General features: G+C 42.7%; 1 protein-coding gene and 1 pseudogene across 1 annotated transcript in view; both read right to left on the bottom strand.

The window, feature by feature from the left end:
* The window catches only part of RIMS2 (regulating synaptic membrane exocytosis 2), a 611,329-nt gene that overhangs the window by 573,065 nt on the left and 18,706 nt on the right, over positions 1-19,558 (bottom strand). The gene's annotated exons all lie outside the window — the stretch shown is intronic.
* The window catches only part of LOC107107057, an 8,091-nt pseudogene continuing 5,898 nt past the window's right edge, over positions 17,366-19,558 (bottom strand).

The raw sequence follows: 19,558 nt of genomic DNA, 5'->3' as shown, positions 1-19,558 counted from the left end.
GACGGGGAGGAGGCGCGTTGAAGGGTACGGCGGGCAGCAAAATAATGGGGGGCAGCGGCGGCGACATTTGGGGGGAGGGGCCGGGGGAAGCAGCGGGGGAGGGACCGACGAGGCCCGGTGGCTTCAAGCCGCTCGGGCCTCGGTTCGGAGCAGAGGGAGATTGAAGCGGGGGGTGGAGGACAGGGAGGAACCGGCAGGATGGGGGGGGAGCTTACCTGCTCCTGCTGGTTCCTCCTCCGGCAGCTCAGTTTCGCGGGTCTTCTTTCTTGTATTTTATTATTTTGGATATTTTATGGTGTTATGTTCTTATAGTTTACTGTGGGCTGCTTCAACAGCCAATGCAATAGAAAAGCAGAGCATAAATTTAAATATAGGTTTTAAATTAACAAATAAAACAAGGACCAGATTTGCCAACATTAAAACATCAGCTCCTTGGGCTGAGACTATTCTGTTATTTTCACAACATGGAACTTATTAAAACAAATAATATCTATAATCTCCTCACATTAGAACAGTGATGATTAAAAGCAGAAAGTTTAGGAAGAGAAGTTTGTGCTGCCCACAGTGATAAAATGTCATTTCGAACATAAATGAATATTTAAAAGTAATGAAAGCATCCTACGTGACATCTTGAAAGGTTGTTTTTTTTTTAAATCAAAACAGACCCATCTGAACTGGGAGGAGTCCTGATTCAGTGGTAGCAAATTTGCATTGCTTTTTTAAAGGTTCCAGGTTCAGCCCCTAACATCTCCAAATTAAAAGACTGAATTGTTCATGATGGGAAAGACTTATACCTGAAACATCCTGTAGAGCTGCCAAGGGTGAGGAGGAGATAATACTGAACTTGAAAAACCAATGGTCTGACTCAATATAAGGCAGGTTCATGTGTTCAATGAAGAAAATTTAAACGGCTGTTTGAACTAGCTTTGAACATCAGAAAACTCCGGCTTTTTAGGACTATGAGTTTACAGAAGCCAGAGTGGTACACATTTCAAGGGTTTACACGTACATTTTCTCCACATAGTATAATGTAGAGCATCCCATAATCAGGGGTCATTTCGTAGAAAAAGAGCTAGGGGGACTCATTAGCATAACTCATTAGCATATGCCACACCCCCTGACATCACCGGAAGTGTGTCCTCCCCACAGCCGGCGGCAACCTCCAGCGGGCACCAGCAGGGAGCTCCAGGCCCCGCCCTCCCGCACCTCACCCGGGGGGATGGCGTCCCCCCCCCAAAATGACCCCTGCCCATAATGCAGTTGAAAAGCTGAAGCAGAGGTAATATTGACTTGTTCAAGACCATGTACGTGGCTAAGGGGGAACTGAACAGGGACTTCAAAATGTAGATTTTTTTTTCTTGGTCATTGCACTATATCAGCTTTAAGGAATGTTGCCTTTTCCTGCCTAAAAGTATGCCAGTTTTTATATTAGTTAGAACACACACAAAATGGCACTGTATCTTGTATCTTATATATGTCAAGATATAAGACCATAGTGCTTTTTTGTATCTCCTGGGATATTTTAGGGAGCTCAGACTTGTTTTATAAGACTCCTGGATTGGGTTGGAAGGTTGTTTTCTATGAGCTGAAGGGAGTTCTGTCTATAGAAGACAGCCAATAATTTCCATGAATTTCCATCTACTTGTATTCTTCTCCCATGTCATATCTTCCAGACCACATCCCCATGCAAAGTCCCACTGACCATCAGAGTAACTTTTCAGTTGAGCACAGGGGCTGCAATAGGAAAGAGAAAATGAAAAGCCCCATGACATAAGCAGGATTTTGTTCACACTGAATCCTAGATATGTCATCTTGTTCTAAAGATGTTTAAATATGTATGCTGAATGTTTTAATATTGGATGCTTGTCATTTTAATTGGTTTTAAAATTGTATTAAATTATGTTGTTATAAACCGCCCTGAGCCCTGCGTAAGTGGGGAAGGGTGGTCAAGAAATCTAATGAAATAAATAAATAAATAAATAAATATAGATACATATCTGCTATAATGGTTGGAAAACAGGCACCTGATGATACAACAAAAATGGTCTTGTGTTCTCCAACTATCCTTTGTCTCAGCTTTTATCCAGGTCTATTTGTGGTTCATTAGCTTTCCAAATAAATAGTACTAACATTTGCTGTCATTCTTGCACTGTTTTAAAGTATATAAATTAGAATTTCTAGAAAAAAGAACAACTTTTATAAAATGCTCATATAATATTGTTTCTACGGAGTATATTTTACCATTCAATTTTTACTTAATTTGTATTCTTATCTTTAAATAAATACTAATGCACACATATTCCTAAGTATTTCATATTACAAGTGGGGGCCCACAACAGTTGTGGGGGAATCCCATCTCCCCCCACACTCCCACCAAGCCTGGCGTGGTCCCCCAGGCTATCAAGCAGCTGCCACCAGGCCCAGAACAGCCTCTGTGCTGCTTTGTTGCTGGTATTGTGTAGTGGGTTGCCGCATGGAAGGACGACAGACAACGACGTAGTGCATAGCACGCTTTATTAGGTACACAACAAGACAGGGGACAAACGGCCGGCAGGCCAACTATATACACAGCCAGGGGAACACCCCTGGGTCCTATTGGCGGGTTTGAATCTCCCGCCACGGTCCCATTGGTTCCCCCAGTGGAGGGACTAGGATCCTAGTCCCCATTGTTGTCCAGGACTGAAGCTCAGGCGTGTGTGCTGACCTCCGGTGGCGGTCAGTGGACACAACAGCTGGCATGGCCTCTGGGCTTTTTGGAAGCCACTGCCAGGCCTGGTGCGGCCCCTGGGCTCTCCGGCAGACACTGCCAGGCCCAGTGCAGCTCCTGGGCTCTCCAGCAGCCGCCACCCAGCACAGCACAGTTCCTGGGCTGCTTTGCTGCTGCCGCAGCCCCTAACTTCTACAGCAGCTGCTGCCCGGTCCACCACAACTCCCAGGCTGCTTCGTCGCTACTGCAGCCCCTTGGCTGCGTATCAGCTGCCACCTGGCACAGCCCCTGGGCTTTCTGGCAACTGCTGCCTAGCATGGCCCCTGGGCTGCTTTATCACTGCCACCAGGCTCTTTGGCAGCCACTACTTGGCGAGGCCCCCGGGCTGCTTCGCTGCCTCCACCACCATCACTGGGGTCTGCCATGGCTCCCAGACACCAGTACACTGAGGTAAGAATGAAAGCGCATTCTCTGAACTTGTGCAAAAAATGGCGTTTCATATTTGTCAGGGAATTTAAACCCCCCCCTCTGTTTTTTAAACATTTCAGATTCTTCTGCAAACCTGGGGAGTGCCCAAAATTTGCTGAAAAATCTGTTTAAACTCCATGGAGGCCCAATCTGTGGATTTAGCTATCCGCAGTTGGGGGCCGTGGGTAGCTATTAAAATATGATTATTCTGCTATGTAATATCGACACAGCCACTATTACCAAATGTAGCTGAACCATATTAAGGAAATCAGTTATAGCACATAGTTGGATAGGGAGGGTATGAAGTCAACAAGCCACTTCTTGACACCTTGAAGGCACTTTGGCTCTCATAGAACAAGCTAGATTGCATAAACCCTGCACATCCAATATTTTCTAGCAGTCACTTATTCCTGTGATTGCCACATGGCTACATAGCAAGTCAGGTGCATATTGGACAGGATGCCACTAAAACTATATATCAAAAAAGGTACTCTGTACTCTATCACAGCTGTTAAATATACATGATTGGGATCTCAGGCTAAAACAAATGTTGTGTACTCCAATACACAGGAATACATAGGATAAGTCCAACAAACTGAAACACAGAAACTATATAACTACAACTTCTAAGTGTGCAGCTAGCAAACAATATATTTTAATACAATGTAACCATGTTAATAAAATCCATTCCCAACAGATGGCTCATTGTCCACTAAATTCCTTTGCTGCAAAACAAAAATAACTCCATATCAGATCAGCCAATTATGCTTAATGTTTCTAGAGCTTTTGAAGGAAGAGAAACATTCTACAAATGTCCACAGGCCACCTCTACTCTCTTCTAATTTGTTTACTTTATCCTCTTTTCTCCCCACTGAGAACTCAAAGCAAATTACAAAACACAACTGAAATAAACAGGAAAAATACTGAAACAAATCACATCAGGACTAGTCTTGGATCTGGAGGCCCACCTCAATCAGGGCCATCGGTGATAAGCCCCAGTTCAAGAGACTTGTGTGCTCTTCCCAACTATGCAAATGTTCATGCCCCTGGCTATGACCAAGATTAATACCAAAAACAAGTGTTGCAAAACTAAAATTGCCTGGCACTTGCTATACCACAATAACAGCTCTAAATTCAGATGAGCTAATAAATTCCTAATTCATAAAATGTGAAGGCAGGGCCTCATTTAAAAGTTCTTAAAGGAAAGCATGGCACACAATATCATTAGAAACTCTCTCTGCACTTTATACATGGGTTTTCTACAATGTGTTTTCTCAAGTTTTTAAAATCATTCATATTTATGTGTTATAGCTTTTCAGCAGTTAATTCTTCAAACTAGCAGAGCATATAGGAAAGCACAAACCTAAAACATATAATGGTCTATTCTAGGATACCAGGCTTTATAACAACTAAGTATAAACAAATAGCTTTGGGAAAATGTATTAATTTTATAAATGACAGGTCTGTTTCTGTATATGCCTGAATTTGGCATTTAAGCAGAAGTTGACAAGTAAACTGAATCTTTTCTTTTAAAAACTGTTGTAGTCCTTATGTCTTTGTTGTAGTCCTTATGTTTTGACAGTAATTGAAAAGCCAGATGGGGACTGAGCTAGATCTTCAGTGGTCAAGCGGGTGGGTTAATTCCTGCATCATCATGTCCATTGTTCATTATGCAAATAGTTTTCCTCAGTATGCCAGATCTGCCTGTGCCTGTGTCTGACACTCTTGCCACTGAACCACAATGGCTTTCATGGGGTGGCTGCTATCAAATAGTAGAGAGTCTCCAGGTGGCTGCTGCTGAGCCTGGATGACTCATGCAAGTTGTACGGTAGTGAGTCTCTCGGTGATTGCTCCCAGGCTTGGCCTGATTTTTTTTTGGGGGGGGGGGGGAACAGGGAGACCTGAAAGGCCAAAACAGCCCTGGCAAGGGCCCTGCTCCCTCCCTTGCCTTTCCTGACTGAAACCAAGGCTTGAATGCTAGCACTGTTGTGGTTGTCTAGCAATGTTTGTAATACTCACTGACAGGACTTTTTTGTAGAAAAAGCCCAGCAGGAACTCATTAGCATAACAGGCCACACCCAACAGCAGAAACTCATTAGCCTATTAGGCCACACCCTGACAGCACAGCTCATTAGCATATTAGGCCATGCCCCATGTTGCCAGAAGTGTGGTCATCCAGCCACACCCACTTTTTGCCTCTTATTCTGTTTACTTTGCTGTCAAAACCCTGGGCTTTTTTTGTAACAGGAACTTCTTTGCATGTTAGGCCAATCCTAATGAGTTTCTGCTGTTAGCTGTGGCCTATTATGCTAATGAGTTCCTGCTGGGCATGGCCAGCTCAGGAGCCAGTCGGAACTCCGTTCCTGTGCGTTCCTGCCCAAAAATAGCCCTGCTCACTGAGATCTCAGAGGGCATTCAGCTGTAAGTGCCGTTTCTATCATATAGGGGGGTCAACCCAGCAATGTTTGTATATTTCAGATTTTTCTGCAAACCTGAGGCTTTTTTTCCACAGTTGAAGAAAGATCTGGATTCTCTGTTCATGACTCCAAATATTGCACACCTCCTAGAGCTTATTCTGCCTTCATAAAGCCATTGTGTGAAGGGGTCTTTTTCTTTTGGTTAATTTACAAAATTGTATTTTCAAGCATAGCTGGAGGAATGCTGTGGCTTTGTAAAAGACATAGTATCAGTGGGTGGCCCCATTTTGCTGTTTCTATTATCATAATAAGGGCCAGTCACCTTACTATTAGGAGTGATTACTGTTTTAAGTATCACATACCCTTGTAACATCTATTTAATTACATCTTTGAAAGCAGCCATTAATTCCCACTCTACATTTTCTTCTCTCCTCACTGATCCGTAAAAGATTCTTATGCTTATAGTATGATTGCTCTTAATTTTTAAAGAGCTTTTTAAAACTAACACATAGGAAACACAGGATCTTCCAGGGGCTGTGCCATTTCCCTTGGCTGAGAGATTATGATCATCTTATGTAGGGTAATTATGTGTTTCTTAACTATCTCTTGTTTACATCCTTAATAAAGTGCATGAAAGAAAATTTTATTCATACTGAAATAGCCTACATCAGTGTCTCGCAAACAGTGAGTTGGGACCTAATAGTAGGGTGTAATTCTATCACAGGTTGGAAGAGGCCAGTAGGAAGGAAGTCAAACACAGCAAGCTAGGAAAGGAGACATTAGAAGGCTTGATAGCAAATTTGGGCTTGCTTTTCCACAATGTGCTAAATGGCCATGAAATATAGTCTATTGATCAACAATACCATATATTAAATGAAAAAACAGATGTTTGCACTTTATGTTGAAGAGAAGGTGCTGCCCAGCAAGGAGCTTTGTGCGCTTTTATGGACATAAATGGACTGTGTATAAAATGTGCAAAAGGGACTCTGATGTAAGGTGACCAGATTGTGATGCCAGACACGCACCAACAGTAGCCTGAGACGATGTGCCCGTGATTCTCGAGGTCGCCCCATTCCCAGATGTATCCCTACCTACATGAAGCACTCCAAAACAGCCATCTGCCATTGCAGTTTAAATTGCGGACTCCCGATGCCATTAAGAGAGTCCTTCATCACTCAGATAGGCAACTTCCTCCCACCACCACCTTCTCTGCACGGAAGGCACAAAAGACTCTTTCCTGCCTTTCGCTTGACAAAGGACTTGGCCTTAATCCTCTCAAGGAAACAGTACCTGGCTGAGGAAATGGATTTCAATAACAATAGGTGCTAGCTGATGAGTCATCCCTACCCTCAAGATGTCTCAGCCACAGACTTAGAGTTTAATATTGACCAACCCTTTAAGCCCCCCCCCATCCCCATTGAGGATGTGACTTTTTGGAATGGATCACAAGGGGTTGTCTCAAGGGAGGTGGCCAGCAAAGCCCTCCCCCCAGAGCCCCCATACAAAAGTGGGCACCCAGCATGCTCTCTCTCTCTTTTGCCCTCTCTTGATCTTTACACTTACCCTGCCTCTAAGACTTTTGGAGGGCAGCCAAAGTCTCCAAATGTTTCTGACTGGTTCAGAGCACAATCCCTATTTCCTATTAGTCTCCCCTATTTTCCCATTTGGACGCATCATCACGCCGGACTGGTAATATTGCCCCTCAACGGTAACCTGCTCATGTGAACGTCTCTTGATTTTTCTATCTAATTTTCTTAGAAGCTGTGTAATTGTGTTTGTGTGCTTGTGTATTGTTTGCTTGTGACGAATCTACAGTAAAGGAATCATTTTATATTGGAAACCAGCCTCCATGTCTATTTCTAGTGCTTCTGGAAGAAGCGGGACCCCTGTATATAAAGGTGTTTGTTCCATTATTGCCTATTGCTATTTTATAATATCTCATATTCCCCAATATTGATAACAACTCAGAGCAATCAGGCTATCAAAGGAAAGTTACTAGGATTGCCAACAGGCTTGGAGAAAAATGTACCATCCCTTTAGTAGAGTATTAATGTGCAGAAATAGGCAGCTGAAGGTTTCCATGGCTCGGAGGTAAATAATACAGGGTTACTCTTACCTGTAGCTGCACATTAGCAGGCCTGCCATGGAAAAAATTTTCCTAGCTTAAAAGCTCATCAAACCATTGTGATGTGTTTTCCTGCCTAAACAGTCACATACGTCAATGGGGCCGTGCCCCCTTCCCTCAGTTCCTTCTGAGCCACCGCAAGCCCTTGAATACATCCAAACAGAGAGCTCACAGTGGGACAGGAGGAAGGGAACATGTGCCTGCACAGAAGACACTCAAACAGTTACCCTGTTCTCCCTGAGGCGGAGGACATCTTGGTGGGTGATTCCCACCCTCCATTCAGGGATGCAGGAACAATGTCTTTCCACTTTCCTTTGGGTCTGACCATCTTCTCAGTTATTTTCCTGCCTTGACAGGAAGAGCAGTCCAGAATAGGCTGTGTTCACCTATTATTTTCCTCTTTACCTCTTTTTATGTCTTCTAACACTAAATCCTTACCTTGCCTACCCTTTCTTATTTTCCTCTAACCCTTACTTTTTTCACTTCTCTTATGCTGCCACGAGGAAATCTGAGCGAAGTAGTTCAACAGTTGGGGAAAGCAACTGTCAGCCGCTGCAGCCCTTTTCTCTTCCTTCAACTGACAGTTTCACATCCCTTAGCTGCTCTAAAAAAATGACAGATCATGAGGACAGCAGCAGTTTTTCTCTCAGGAGGAGAGTTGGAAGCCCCTCTCACTGCTGATCCCAGCTTAAATGCCGACATGATCAGTACAGACCATACAGGAACCATTTTGACAACAGCTCCAGGATCAAAGAAAAGGGAGAACCAAAAGTGGGCCAGAAAGAGGTGCCATTCCTCCCAGCTGCCAGATCTTGCAGCACCTTGTCTGACCCCACTGCTGCTGATGACCTTGCCAACCAATTGGAAGGAAGCTGCAGAGTGGTTTCCCACTTCCATAAGCCATACAAATGCTGCAGGGAACAGCGAGAACCATTGAAGCCACCTTTCAGATCAACAAGCTGTAGTGTCAACTGGGTCCCATTTTGGCAGTGGCAAGAGTGGTCTACTTGTGCACAGGAAGCAGGTTCTTCTCCAAAGTTTTCCCCAGAATTTATAACATTATTCAGGCCAACACCAATGTGGTGTAGTGGTTAAGAGTGTTGGATTAGTATGTGGGAGACCCAGATTCAAATCCCCACTTGTGCCATGGGAGCTAACTGGGCAACTTTGGGCCACTCGCACCTAAGCTGCCGTACAGAGTTGTTGTGAGGATAAAATGAATGAAAGGAGATGGGAGTAGATTGTTAACTTTGTCAGAGTGAAAGCAACAGATGCTGGTCCCAATCCAGTTCCTCCTCTTGTACTTCTCCCCCAGACAGGGAGATACTGAATGACCAGTTTCATCCAAAGAGAGATCTAGCTGTCCTACTAAGCCAGCTAGGAATGGAACCCTTAGCAGAAAAAGAGAGAGGGATAACTCTCACTGGGACCCAGGTCCCAGACATATACTCAAATAAGGAAGAAGAAAGGGAAGAGAAGAGTTCCTCTCAGATGTAGACGGGGATGAGATAGAGAAACCAGAACAGTCCATAAGATCCTTAAAATCAGAGGACTATCATTACCTACTATCTAAGACCATGGCAGCCTTAGAACTACAGGAGAGTCCCTCTGCAGAGGAGCCAGATCCTTTTACAATGGAACCCAGGGGCAGACCCAAAGGGAACAAATAATTCTTCCCTAGGTCTAGTGTAACAGAGAAGGTATTCCTCTGCCCTGAATTCTTCAAGAAACAGTTAAAGGTGGAATGGGCAAAACCTATGGCCAACAGGCAATTTCCAAGCTTTATTAGGAAATTATATTTATTTATTTATTTATTTACGCATTTTTACCCCGCCCTCCCCGCAAGCGGGCTCAGGGCGGCTTACAGGGGGCACACGCCCAGCATAAAAACCAATAAAACAGTAAAATCACAATATAACAATAATAATAATAATAAGTAACAATAAAAGTGCTTTAACATTACTATCCACAATAAAGTGCTTGCATTGTCAAGATGGTCTCAGTTGTTATGTCTTCCAGCAGCCCCGTTTGGTACCACTGTCAAATAGGTGGTTCGAGCCAGCCCGATGTTCTCATTCCAGCGCAGTTCTCCTTGCCGTAAGGTTACCAGGGCAATTTCCAATCTTGATGGTATTGCCACCGTTGATGGTAGTGGTGGCAGTGGTGGTAGTGGTAGTGGCGGCCCCTACATGAAAGCCTGGTGGAAGAGCTCCGTCTTGCAGGCCCTGCGGAACTGCATAAGGTCCCGCAGGGCCCTGATCTCCTCCGGGAGCTCATTCCACCAGGTAGGGGCCACCACTGAGAAAGATCTCGCCATCTTTCACAAATCAGTTACCATCTTTCACAAATCAGTTTTTTACAGATCCCACTCATTGGCACTCCGGTAGCAGAACTACAGTAATCTGGGCTTTTGTCAGAAGACGGTGAAGGCACGATCAGCAACAGCATGGATAAAAGGGATGATTTTGTCCTAAGGAAAGCCCATTAAGCCACTACAATGGCCATCAAGGCTTCCGTGACAGCCTCAATAGTTTCAAGAGCAGCCACTGTCTGCTCTAGGAAACTTCTTCAACTTATCCCAGTCTGCAACCATTGCATGTGGAAGGAATCAACAGAGTACTCAAAGCCATCTAATTCACAGCAGATGCAACATTAGATGTCTTAAATTTTTCATCCAGAGCTATGGCATCTGCAGCCGCCGCCAGAGAACCTTCTGGCCCCAAGCCCGGCAAACCAAAATCCATGCCAAGTCTATAGTTATGCCTTACCCATTTCAAGGAGACAAACTATTCAGGGATCCCTGCAACAAAATGTAATGAAAAGAGACCTTTTGGGAACTATTCCCTTCGTTCCCAATGTGTACTACCAAGATTCAACAACAAGAGACCAAATTAGCAGGCCTCCCCATCAACCTCCTAGTCTGTCAGAACAGGCTCATTCAACAATCATTTCAGTAAATAATTGTTGTGAGTCAGCTAGGACTTTGCAACAGCAAGGACTCCTCAGAAGAAGAGAACTCCTCAGGAGAAGAACCACCTCAGGAAATCAGCTCTGAAGAAGCAGAAACTGGCAAGCAAGAAAATGAGCTGCAGGTTTGTCAGAGTTCAGAGCTGATGCAGAACCATCAGCACTTTTCAGACCTGTTCCAACAGAGGAAACCCCGGTGTTCATTACAAGCCCTCCAGTTTCATCCACATCTTTTAAGTGCCGGGGACGAAGGCTGAGAATGGAGCTTCAGGAAAGAAGACAAAGTGCATGTCTCCTGGCCCAACACCAGCTGCTTAAACTTAAAATCTTTTTTGGTAGTAGTGACCAACAAGAGCTTCAGAAATTCAGACCAATGTCAGTTTTTGTACCTGATATAAATGACCCCAATGTTTCTGTATTTGAAAGACTGTCACTTCAAGAGATTGATACTTTGGAACATACTGTTACTCCTAGATGGAATAACCTCTCATTCTCATCATTCAGGGCTAAAGTCACTGTCTGATAATCTCAATATTGTAATAAAACATGCAGATAAAGACAGGGTGGTTGTATTAATGGATACTGTAGATTATTGTTTATAAGTAGAGAGAAGGCTAGCTAATACAACATATTACACCCCCCTCCACTCTGATCCCACTATATTCAGAAATTAGTTACTATCACTTTAAATGAAGGGGGAGAAATGGGCTACATTTCTGATGCAGAATATAACCTTTTACTTAATTGCCATCCTAGAGTTCCCATCTTCTATATACTTCCTAAGGTGCATAAGGAAGGGTTTCCCCCTCCTGGCCAGCTGATAGTTTCAGATTCAGACTCTTTGTTAGAGCCCCTTTCACAGTTTGTTGATTCCATCTTAAAGCCCTTTGTGTTAGAAATCGCTAGCTACATTAGAGACACTTCTGACTTTATTTCTAAAGTACAGGGTTTTGATTTACTTCAGGATTCATTATCATTCTCCCTAGATGTAGTGTCTTTATACACTAACATCCCCTTTGAAGATGCTAGGTTGACAGTGCAGATTTATTCAGACTCCTGATCTAATTTTATCCTAAAAAGGGACATCACTGAAAATGTTAGAAGAACGCTTAATGTTATTACCTATTGTAAAAAACAACAGCAAGAAGCAATAGTTCTCTCCTTAGATATAAGGAAAGTGTTTGAGAGTTTGCAGATAAATTACTTACAACATATACTTAAATTTATGGACTTTGGTCCTAACTTTAGGAGGGCAATAAGCACTATATATATAAATATCCTACAGCCAGATTTAAAATTAATAAATATTTATCACACAAACTAGAATTACACTGTGGTACACGACAAGGGTGCCCACTCTCCCCACTGCTTTTTGCAATAGGGATTGAGCCCTTGGCATAGTTTATCCGGGATAATCCAAAAATTGAAGGGGTTACAATCAATGGTACCATTCATAAAATTGGTTTATATGCTGATGATATGGTTCTTTATCTGACAAACCCAATTTTATCCATTAAAGCCCTCCAAAACATGCTCGCAGAGTTCGGCCATATCTCCGGACTACAGGTCAATCAATCTAAATCAGACCTCTATCCCATTTCCCTATTCAAAAAGCAATAGCCATTTTACAAAGATAATTTGATTTTAAATGGATATCAAACAAATTGGCATTACCTAGGGATTCAAATCTCTCATTTTTTCAAATTGTATGAAAGCAACTTTGAAAACTTTTTCAAACTATTCAAAAACAACTACAGGAGTAGAAAACTATGAAATATTCTTGGCCAGATAGAACTATTTTATTCTTCCAAAATTTTTATTTCTTTTTTGAAATCTTCCTCTCCATATCCCACAATTAGACCTGAGATAAATGGCAATGGGAACTTAATAGATTTATCTGGGATTATAAAATCCCCAGATTTCATCAGTCAGTCCTTTACAGACCAAGAGACAAAGGGGGGCTAGATTGTCCCAACTTAACTTGTTACTATGAAGCCTCTGCCCTGGCCTCGATAATAAATACGTTAAAGGAAGACTCTTCACAATCCTGGGTTCAAATCAAAAACTTTTATACTTCTCCAATTTCTATGCAAGAAATTTTTTGGGACAACAAAAATAAACCCAATGCCCATTTTAAAACAAACCCATATTTAATACATACCTGGAAGATATGGGATAAATATAGAGAATGTCTAGCCTCAGGTATCTCCCTCGTGTCATCCCTTTTTAATCAACAGTGGTTCCCCCCCCCCCCGGGCTTTATAGATAGGGATAGGAATATCTTTCAATCTTGGAAACAAAAAGGGATCAAGATATTGAAAGATCTATATTGGAAAAAGCACAATTGGAAAATAAATTAGGTTCATCTGTGACGTGGTTCTGCTATTTACAAATTTCTCATGCTTTTTCTTCCCATCAACTAAAAAAGACTTTAACTTGCCCCTTAACTGAATTTGAAATTATTTTAAATAATGGCTCACAATATATGAAAGATCTGCTCTCTAAGTTATATAAGACTATTATATTCTAAAAGTGAGAATATACTTTATTTTCAAAAAAGCCTGGCAACAGGATTGCATAGATAGATTACATCCTGAAGACTGGTGAGTTAACTGGAATTCTCATTCCTTTAAGTCGTCTGTTTCCAATATTAAATTTCAGTCTCTCAAAAAAAAAAAACAACGGTGGTATTTCCCCCCAGTTAAGCTCTATAGGTTTTCCTCTTTAAACTTCCCACTATGTAACAGAAAATGTGGATATGTTGTTGTTGTTCAGTCGCACAGTCGAGTCAGACTCTTTGTGACCCCATGGACCAGCTCCCGCCAGGCCTTCCGGTCTTCCGCCGTCCTCTGAAGTTTGCTCAACTTCATGTTCGTTGCATCGATGACACTGTCTAACCATCTCATCCTTTGCCGTCCCCGTCTTCTTTGACCTTCAATCTTTCCCACCATCAGGGTCTTCTCCAGTGAGTGCTCCCTTCTCATTTGGTGGCCAAAGTATTTGAGCTTCAGTTTCATTATCTGGCCTTCCAGGGAACAGTCAGGGTTGATTTCTTTGAGGATTGACTGATTTGTTCTTCTTGCAGTCCAAGGGACTCTCAAGAGTCTTCTCCAGCACCATAGTTCAAAAGAATCTATTCTTCGGCGCTCGGCCTTCCTTATAGTCCAGCTCTCGCAGCCATACATGACTACTGGGAATACCATTGCTTTGACCATGCGGACTTTTGTTGGCAGGGTGATGTCTCTACTTTTTATCATGCTGTTTAGGTTCGCCATCGCTTTCCTCCCAAGGAGCAGGCGTCTTTTAATTTCATGACTGCTGTCACAGTCTGCGGTGATCTGGGATCCCAGGAACGTGAAGTCTGTCACTACTTCGACCACTTCCCCTTCTATTTGCCAAGGAGTGATAGGGCCGGATGCCATGATCTTAGTTTTTTTGATGTTGAGCTTCAAGCCCACTTTTGCACTCTCCTCTTTTACCCTGAGCAAGAGGCTCTTGAGGTCCTCTTCACTTTCTGCCATCAGAGTGAATGTGGATATACAGGAGACTATTTACATGTATGGTGGTCTTGTCCAGTGATAGTACAATTTTGGAAACAAGTAAGACAAAAGATAATCCATATTACAGGTCAGTCCCTTCCATTTTTGCCAGAGGTTTTTCTGTTAGATTTCTGGGATGCTTCATGGGGAATAAAGAAACACTCAAAATTAATCTCCATTTTATTATCAACAGCTAGAACGATGATTGCAGCCCACTGGAAGAATCCTACACTTCCACCTAAAGAGAATTGGTTGCATCACATTTGGTCACATTTTATCATAGCCAAAATAGCAGTCTGCTCTGAAAGAGCATATAATTTTGTCCAATATGGTTTCTAATTGTTCAGTTTTTAATAACAAAAAATATCCTTCCAGATAACAGTTTATTAGGACATGAACCTTTTTAAAAGAGTTATATTTTATTTTTTATTATTATTAGTAGCTTAGATTTAGGGTATACTTTTTATTCCTGTAATTTTGGTTTTAATTTAAGGTTAACTCCTATTGGTTAATTTTTTATGTTTGGTTTTCCTTGAGAATGTCTCTGAAATTTTGTAATGCTTTTGAAATTTTTGATTATTAAATTAAAAATTAAAAAAAATAATTTGGATCCCCCTACTTATTTTCTTATGGACCCCACAGACATTATTGAAAAAAATATTTAGGTTTAAAGATCAATTTTACTTACAAACATTAGGAGCCCATTTGCTCCTAGTATTGCATGTTTATTTATGGCTAGATTAGAGTCAGAGTTTATTTACAATCCCATACAGAATCCTTTCTTTAGTGAGATCCTCATTTATAAGTATTTTATAGATGAAATTTTTGTAATTTGGTGTAAGGAAAATAGTTTATAGGCATTTCTAAACTGGATTAACTGCATTCATTCTAGTATAAAGTTTTATCTCCAACAGAATAGAGACTATTACTTTTCTAGACAGTATTATCTTCCATGACAGTAGAAATCAATTGGCAGTTCACAGTTACTCATGTTGGTGAAGAAAAAAAACAGATAGTAAAGAAACCATATGAAACACCAAAAAAACTAGTTTAAACTTCATAAGTCTAAAATTGACCTATCGGCCGTGTCTTTCTTCCCCACTAGGAAGAAGTAGGATTAAAAGCCACTAAGAGAAGATGCCTCTTTGATAGTCCCCTTATCCAAAAGTGCCTCTAACTCGAGTAAGGAACTGTCTACGACCTTGCTGGCCAACTGACAGGGAGGATGGGAACACAACTCTGACTTGTAATCCTGCTCAACAATAGTGAGCACCCATCAATCATTTGTGATTCACTGCCACTCAGTAAGGAAAGGTGCAGTCTGTTCCCAAACCTCACCAGTTCAAGGGAACAATCACTTTTTGATGTTGGGGGTGTGCTTTTGATATTGGGGCTGAGTTTCCTTGCCAGGCTGCCCCAAGGCACAGAAATTGGCCTGGAAGAAGTCTTCCTCCTCATGTATGAATGCTGGGTAGGAAAAGAGATCTGAGCAGGATACTCCTGATGTGGTGGCACATATTGTCTCTGATCCCTGTGGTAGGGATACCACTGGTGATGAAAGTAGGATTTCTGCTTAAACTGCAATGATCCAGAAGAAGTAATTTCCAGTGATCTCGCAGTTTACTTGATCTTATTAATTCAAGACAATGTGTCATCAGTTTTTTTTTAAACCCATGGTACCTTCAAAAGGGGGGTCCTCTAGCTTCTGTCTCATCTAAGCAGGCAACAGTTGATATGAACCATGTTTGAGGGTGTAAAACTATAGATGAGGCTATATCCCTGGTGGAGGTATCCCCTGCATGGAGACTGGCATTGATCTGCTGTTTAGACAGCCACACTGCTTCTGACTGTAATATCTTGGCTAATAATTTATTGTCCTCTGGAAGTAGTTCCAGATATGGGGTCATCTTTTCCCATAAAAATAACTGATACCTGGCCATAATGGTTCAATAGTTTGAAATTCATACATTAAGGGCAGCAGAAGAGTAGGTTTTCCGGGCCAAAGAATCAAGTTTCCTGCTCTCTTTGTCTACTTGGGGCTGCATGGAAACTCTGACAACCTCTCTTTGGTTACTAAATACAATGGTGGAGGATGTGTAACCGGGAAGGAGCAGCCCTTTTGCTTAACCCTATATTCATTTTCTATCCAGTATGATGTGGTGGGAACAGATGACAGCTTATTTGTTATGTCCGTGAACCCCTCTAACATGGGGAAAGTGACTATGCCTGAAGAATCTAAGAACAGGTGACTGAGGATTTTGTCTTTTGGGCGTTGATCTGTAGTTGTTATGTCTATGTCCAAAGAGCATGCCACTTGGATCATTTGCTCTGCATACAACATTAAGGCTTCACTGGGGGAACAGGTGTTGCATCCTTAACCCTTTCATCAGGGGATGGATCTGAAGGGGCCTCTAAACCTACTTCAAATCTGACAACAGCCTCCTCCTCAGACTTGACTGCAGGCCAAGAATATGACAGCACCTTGGGTGTAGAAACTGTAGCCAGGGCTGACAATATTCAAGGTCAGGCAACCTGAAGGATACTCAGATACAGCGTGGGTCTGGATCCATAATAGTTACCCCAATAAGTTAAATAAGTAAGCAACATGAAGTATGGATAGGACAGACAGGGCATCAATGGGAAATCTGTCGGCCATGGAGCCAAAACAGACCAACCAGGTTTCAGGGGTCTCAGTTCTGTGGGAAGCACTGTTTCTACTTCTACATACTATTCTAAGATGGAATAGGTGGGCAATAAAGATCAAAGTGAGGGTGTTCTCAAGAGGTTGGATAAACACCTCCTCCACTTCCCAAGCTTGATCCGGGCCAGAACTGGATGTGAGTGATGCCACTTCACATCCAATTTGCTTTCTCCTGTTTTTGCACTTGCATTAAACATGATTATTGCAAACATCTTTGTAAACAAAAATAGGTTCTCTTTCTGTCTAAGCCATTCACATGCAACAAAAGAGGTCAAAGCCAAGAAGCATCTGGTTACCCTACGACAATGCAAAGAAAGAAAAAGAATGTTAACCTATACAAACGTCACAGAGGGATGGTCAAATTATGATTACATCTCTTGACAGACGGGCTCATCCATGCACCGGGGGGAGGGGGAAGCAGCCAAGGGACGCCAGGGTTTCCTAGGAGCCAGAGGTGTTACTGCTGCTGAAATGCTTGTTGAGGCTGTGGAGCAGGTGCTTAGGCAGGCAATGCCAGAAGCTGACCAAGACCTCCTTGAAGCACAGGATGGCCTCCAGGCAGAGTCTTACAAGAGATTTTGGTTGCAGAGAAAACACCAGGATCTCATTACTGTGTTCTGCTTTTTGATGGGCAAGTAAATTGTTAGCACAGCTGCCAAAGACAATCACCTCCCCCTTTTTGCTGGCACAAGCTTTATGCCAAAGCCAGGGATTTCTTTGTATAATTGTGCTGAAATTGTATCCACTTGTTTTTACTAATGCAATAAATCCAGGTGTCACTCAGCGGGTGCTTGTTGGTGGTGAACCCGCCAAAGAGGAAGAGGAGTTAATGAGTGCCAGGAGCAGCTGACGGGGCATGCCCCTTATGTGACAATTTCATGCCACTCCCACGTATCCATAGTAGAGATCATGCAGTTGAGAGTCTCGATATTTGCACCCAAAGACGTAGCCTTGGTTCCCAACTGCAGCACAGGCATGGGCAGCCCAGGGAGAGGGCAATATGGCCACCGTCATGGGCTGGCTCCACATAAAAGTCTGTGTCCAGCATGTAGATGTGATTGTTCCATCCTCAAGGAAGACCTGAATTCCAATAAGAGGTTTCATCAAACTTGAACGTTCCGATTTATTCCCCTTCAAGGTACTATCCATAGCCACTAAAGAATATCAGCTTGTTTCTATACACCCAAGCACCAAGGTTGTCCTTGGAGGGCAGAGGAATCCCCTGGCACTCCATCTAGATCCACTTCAAGACTTTGGTGTTAGCTCGGGAATTCAGCATATAGAACTTATTCGTGTTGCCGTGCACATGATGTCCTCCAAACAGGTACAAGACCCTATCCACACAGTCTGGGTCATCTTGGCATTACACTGGGCACATTTTTGAAAAGCCCTTTTTGATCCATTTTTAAACTGACAAGACCCAGCCAGCCGCCAAAGTGGAGGTTGAAGGAACAAGAGAAGTCTCAAATCTCCTCAGCCAAAATTTGAAGTCCTCCCACAGTTTCTTCCAAAACTTTTTTTCTCTTTTTTTTTTTACAGAAGTCCAAAGAAGAAAAGAAATACCTCAGAAATATGGCAAAGATGGTAAATAACAGATAAAACTCAATGAACCAGGACAGAGATGGAAGGTAAACCAACTCTAAAGACAGCAAAGAAGGAACTGAGGGAAGGGGGCATTACTCAGTTGGAGTACATGACCATTTGGGTGGGAAAACACTGCAACAGCTCCAAGGGGTAGGGGCATCCCCTAGTCGAGTTAGATTGAAGATGAATACCCCAGTAAGCCTCTATTAAAGAGACTGGACATTAGACTTCCAGCGGCGTGGCAACGGGCGGGGAGTCTCTTGAGCTCCCGACGCCCGATTCCCTTTCGCGTTCTTAGGGGCTCTCCCGGTTCCCGGGTAGCCCCACCAGACCTCCCGGAGAGAGGGCTGGGGCAAGAGGCTTTGTGGTGGCCCTCCCCGTTTTTGGCACAGCGGAGAGGTGGCCACTGCCTGCCTTGAAGCAGACGCGAATGAGTGGAGGGGAACATGGCCGACATGCTCCCCGTAGCTGCAGCCTCCGTCCTGTTTTTATCTTAACCGCTACAGTGGATTGCAAGAAATGAAACCTTCAAGATTTAACAGTGCACACATCCTTGAAAAAAAAAATGCTGTCCCGGAAATGCTTACGGAAAAGAGGATGAAGGAAGCGGCCAGACAAAGAGAGGTTGAGTACTTTATTTTCTTATTGGATTATATGGGACAAATTTTTTGTCGTTTCCCGGAGAAAGTAAAGTGGACTTCTCTTTGCCCCCCAGCTTTATAAAAGGCTTGACTGTAAGTAGTTACCTTTAAAAATTTAAAAGTTAAAGGACGTTTCAATTTTAAGAAATGGCGGCTTTGGGGGAGAAAGAGACGGAGGAAAGTTTGTGTGTGTTGGATGTATCTGTAGAACAGTTCATGGAGATTATGAAAGAAGAGCTAGCGAAGATTACCTTTAAAAGTTTAAAAGTTAAAGGACATTTCAATTCTAAGAAATGGCGGCTATGGGGGAGAAAGAGACGGAGGAAAGTTTGTGTGTGTTGGATGTATCTGTAGAACAGTTCATGGAGATTATGAAAGAAGAGCTAGCGAAGACGTTTAAAGAGGGACT

Source organism: Gekko japonicus, unplaced genomic scaffold (assembly GCF_001447785.1).
Source record: "Gekko japonicus isolate JY-2015 unplaced genomic scaffold, Gekko_japonicus_V1.1 scaffold119, whole genome shotgun sequence".
Classification (NCBI taxonomy): Eukaryota; Metazoa; Chordata; class Lepidosauria; order Squamata; family Gekkonidae; genus Gekko; species Gekko japonicus.
The sequence above is the reverse complement of the archived record's forward strand: the minus strand, read 5'-3'. Positions and strand labels throughout refer to the sequence as shown.